We start from the raw sequence: 4,821 nt of genomic DNA, 5'->3' as shown, positions 1-4,821 counted from the left end.
TGAATATGATTGTTATCTTCTCTTCTTGTTAAGGGAGTTTTCCCTTAACAAGTATGTAGTGACCTTTATCTCTTTTGATCAGTGTTGGTTTGAAGTTCACTTTGTTTGCAACTAGAATAACTATCCCTGATTTTTTTCTAGATTCCTGTCACATGGAGTATAGTTTTCCATCCTTTGACTTTTAGTGTATGAATTTCTTTTTGAGTTGAATGTGTTTCTTGTATGCAGAATATTGTTGGATTTTGTCTCTTGATCCATTCTGTCAATCTGTTTCTTTTGATTGGTGAATTGAGACCATTTACATTGATGTTTATAACTGATATGTATTGGCTTACCCTTGTCATATTGTTTCCCTGCTATTGTTTCCCTGTCTTTCCCTTCTGTGTTATTACTTGCCCTGACTTGTGGCTTCTTTCTATTGATATTTTTGGAATTGTGACCTTTGTCATCTCTCTCCAAAATATCCTTCAGGGTATTTTGTAGAGCTGGTTTGGTGGTCATGAATTTTTTCAGTCGTTCTTTGTCACAGAACTATCTTATTTCTCCATTGATTTTGAATGATAGTTTCACAGGGCACATCAGTCTGAGTTAGAGATTATTTTCATTCAGGACCTGAAATAGTTCACTCCAACCTCTTCTTGACTTAAGGGTTTGCATTGAGAAGGCTACTGTGATTCTTATGGGTTTTCCTTAATAGGTGATTTATTTCCTTTTTCTAACAGCTTTTAATATTCTGTTCTTATGCTGAACTTCTGGAATCTTGATAATTATATGCCTTGGTGCGGATTTATTTTTGTCATGGATAATTGGAGTTCTATATGCCTCACTTATTTGTTTGTTGACTTTTTTCCATGTTTGGGAAGTTTTCTGCCATTACTTTTGTGAACAGGTTTTTCAAATTGCATTTGTGCTGCTTCAGCTTTCTCAGTGATGCTGATCAATCCTACATTGTTCTTTGCATCATCTTGCAGCTGGAGAATTGATTTTTCATGGTCCCTTGCTATTTTAAAGATACTTTCTTTTCATGGTCACTAACTGTAATCTTGTCTTCTAGATCAGATATTCCGTCCTCTCCTTCATTCAATCAATTGCATACACTTTCAGTGGAATATTTCATCTCCTGGATGTCTGTTTCAATCTATTTCAGGGATTCAATTTATTTCCTATGTTGGGCATTCATGGTTTTCATCCTTTTCCAAAGCTCCTCTATTTTAAAAAAATCTGTGTCTACTCTAGATTCAGTGAGCATGTCCTTCATTTTGATTGTCATTTATTTATTTTTATCTGAGAGTTATTTCCTTTATAGCCCCATGCGACTGTTTTTTAACTTCTACTGCTATCATTTCAGAAAACTCAAGTGGGTGGCTTCCAATATCCTGTATCTCATTGTCTCCTGGACTTGTCCTGGATGGAATGGAGGTCTGGAATTACATTTTGCTTCTACATCTTGTCATTTTCTATTTTTAAACTTTTTTTTCTGTGTTAATGCTTGTAAATTTTTTAAGGCAGATAGATACCACCAGTATCGAGGCTTCCCTAGCAAATGTCTATTCTTCAGAGATGTCTTCTGGGTATCTGTGGTTCTTGGTCTTTGTGTTTGTTCCAAGATCCTACCTTCCCAATTTATTAAGGATGAGAAATTACTATCTGTTTGGCTAAGCACCCAGTCCTTTGGTACTGGACTATGGTATAGTTATGATCCCAGACAATTTCAGGGAGAAAAGGGAGAAAAACTGATTACAACAGGTATGATACCCTAGTTAAAGTAGTACAATTCCCAATAACAGTAACATCAAGTGTAGCCTAGTAACCGACAAACTATGATATCTATTGATTTGGCACCTTTAACCAAAGGAGCAAGATCTACAGTAATATAATAGCATCCAACATAAATGTGGAACTTGTATGCAAGGAGTTTCACCTTAGTGGAGTGATTTTACCCTATGGGGGAAAATTTAAGGCAGATGTGGGACAAAATCGAGAGATAAATGGAGAGAATTATAGTAAATGCAAGGCTGGAGGACAAAGGATGATCACCCAAGCTTTGGGAAACTGGAGAAGAGGGCAGGAATGAAAGAATGAGGGATAAAGCAAAAGAATATCAAAGTGAACCAGAATGACAAAAGATAATTTTCATTCCCACAAAAATATTACAAAATTAAGAGAAATAGTTGAGGAAAGAAAGATGAGTAGAATAAAATAAATATAAAGGCAAACACCTAAATATTAAAAAAAAAAAAACAAAAACCAAAAAACATCAGCCAGACAGAAAAGGAAAACAAAACAAACAGGAAAAAATTTTCCTCTGGTGTCCACAGTTCCGAGGTACTGTCCATGGCAGGTAGTGTCCCAAAACTGTGCTTTGTAACCCTCCAAGTCAGCAGTAGGATTAGCGCTGGGTATGGGTCTGCTGTTGACCCCCAGATGTGGGAGCTTGGACCAGTCTTCAGCCAGATGTTTTTTGGATGTTCCCTGATGACCCTTCCATGTCTCCTTGACAAGAGTTGCTGTGGCACTCTCAGGCAGGGTCAACCTGGGGCTGCTCCTAGTCTGTGTACAGTTTGCTTCTCTTGAGTTTTGCACAGTCTCCTCTGTTCCACCCCCATTCAATCATCTCAGTCATCTCCCACCACTTGTCAAAGCATGGTAGAGGGGTATGCTATGATCACCTTGACTGATCACAGTCCAAGGCCCCTTCAGTCTCCTCTCCAGTGGGTTGAGTGCTGACCTTGCAAGACTGAATTCATGCTCTTGTCTGAATATTTCTCTCACGCCACTGGTTGCCACTCACTTTTTTCATCACATCCACTGCATTGCAGTTCCTAACTTTGATGTCACTGGGGTTTTCAGTTAGCCACTAGGATGCACAACAGAGAAAAAAACAAAAAACCAAAAAACTGCCAGCCTGTCCATCAGGGAGGAAGCAGTTTCCTGCTGGCTTGCCTTTGTGTGTGGTGGTGAAATTTGCTGTCAGGCTACAGTGTCCTCTGTTAAGGAAGGCAAAAGAGATAGGGGGCTTTATATCCCAAATTTGTCCTGTGTGGCTTGAATTAGCTACAGATTTTCAGTCCATTAGTTTCTTAGAGGCTTTTCCTATGGTGATTCTTGCTCAGCATCCAGGTGGCAGTGCCACTGGCAGCCTATGGGCTGGTACACTGTTTTATGAATGAAGTCTGTGCCTATGTTTTGTTTGATCTACAAGTTTCATATTTCAGACTGATTTTGGCATCAGGATATATGACCCTCCCTTTCTTCCAATTAACCGTGGTTTTAGTTGTTTTTTCTCTGAGTAGCTCCAATGTGGCTCCACCTTTATCCAGCCACGTTGAATTGACCCTTATTTATTTTATTTTAATTTTTGGAAACAAGATATTGCTATGTTGCTTCAAACTCCTGGGCTCAAGGGATTCTCCTGCCTTAGCCTCCAAAGTTGGAGCTTGAGATGTATCCACCTCACCTTGCTCTTGTCCCTTAATTTTTAACAACAAAGATTTGAGTTTTATCTATACAAAAATTTGTAATATTCTCTTTCTGTTTTGGGGGGTTTTGTGAGGGATGATTATAAAAGCAGTTTCTAATATTTTCTTCTAGTTCTGCTATAGTTTGTGAATCACTTATTTTGTTGCATTCGTTTAAGTTTTATAAAAAAAATTTTTTTTGGAGGTACCAGGGATTGAAACCAGGACCTTTGCTCTAATCTATGTTCCCATTCCATTTTAAATTTGTTTTTTATTTGAGACAGGCTCTCATTGAGTCTCTAAATTGCCCAGGCTGGTCTTGAACTTGTAATCCTCCTGTCTCAGCATCTCAGAGTACTCAGAGACAAAGGAATGAAGTGCAAAGGCCTGGCTAAACTTAAGGCAACATAAGATAAACCTTAGGAAACTGGAGAGCAAAAGACAAAATCTGTTGCTGACAAGAAGCCCAACAATAGTAGTATCTGGCTTCCTTCAATTTTACACATCTATTTGACCTTTTTGTGTGCCAGATACTGCATATAAGCCCCTATATTTAGCTTCCCTGGTATCCTCCTTTAGAGTTCACCTTTTATAGCAAGGGCTTTTCTTTGTTCTTTCTAATAAACCACACCTGGTTCATTCTGCATTGCTATCCTATCATCTTCATTCTTTGTCATCCTCAGCACAAGAGCCCCAAAAGAGAATTGGTTATAATAGGAGTACAGGTGTGTACCACCATGCCTAGCTTTAAAATAATTTCCATGCTTTCATACTATGTATATTGTACAACTATTTTAAAAAATAGGAAAAGTAGCTGGGCATAGTGGCCAATGTTTCTAATTTCAGCAATATGGGAGGCTGATACAGAAGAATCACAAGTTTCAGCCCAGCCTGGGAATTTAGTGACTTAGGACCCTGTCTCAGTATTTACAAAAAAAAAAAAAAAAAAAAAAAAAAAAGAAAGAAAGAAAAGAAGTGTGGACTAGGGATGTAGCTAAATGCAATGGCACTTGTACGATCTGCAGTTATACAAAGGGAAAAAAAGGATCACCCAGTCTGAGCTCAAACTTGTGATCTGATCCTCCTGACTCAATCCCCCCAAAGTGCTAGAATAATAGATGTATATCTCCATGTCCAGCTTTCTTTTTTTTTTTGCCTGCCTCTTTCTTTTCTTTTTCTTTCCTTCCTTCCCCCCTATTTCTCTGCTTCCTCCTTCTTGTTCCCTTCCTCTCCTTCTTTTTAAATTGAGTTTATTGGTACATTTTAGGTATACAGTATAGTTACATTCATCATTGGGATCTTGTACCTTTACATGACAGGTCTTGGGTCTCATTTTTTCCCCTTGTCCCTGCCCTCCCTCCAC

At 38.3% G+C, this 4,821-nt stretch overlaps 1 pseudogene; it reads right to left on the bottom strand.

Moving 5' to 3' along the window:
* LOC117285447 overlaps window positions 1-4,821 on the bottom strand; it is an 8,268-nt pseudogene that overhangs the window by 2,276 nt on the left and 1,171 nt on the right.

The sequence above is a fragment of the Fukomys damarensis genome, unplaced genomic scaffold (assembly GCF_012274545.1).
Source record: "Fukomys damarensis isolate Sample0158 unplaced genomic scaffold, DMR_v1.0_HiC HiC_scaffold_10, whole genome shotgun sequence".
NCBI classification, from domain to species: domain Eukaryota; kingdom Metazoa; phylum Chordata; class Mammalia; order Rodentia; family Bathyergidae; genus Fukomys; species Fukomys damarensis.
Note: the sequence above shows the minus strand (reverse complement) of the source record. Positions and strands in the feature narration are given on the sequence as shown.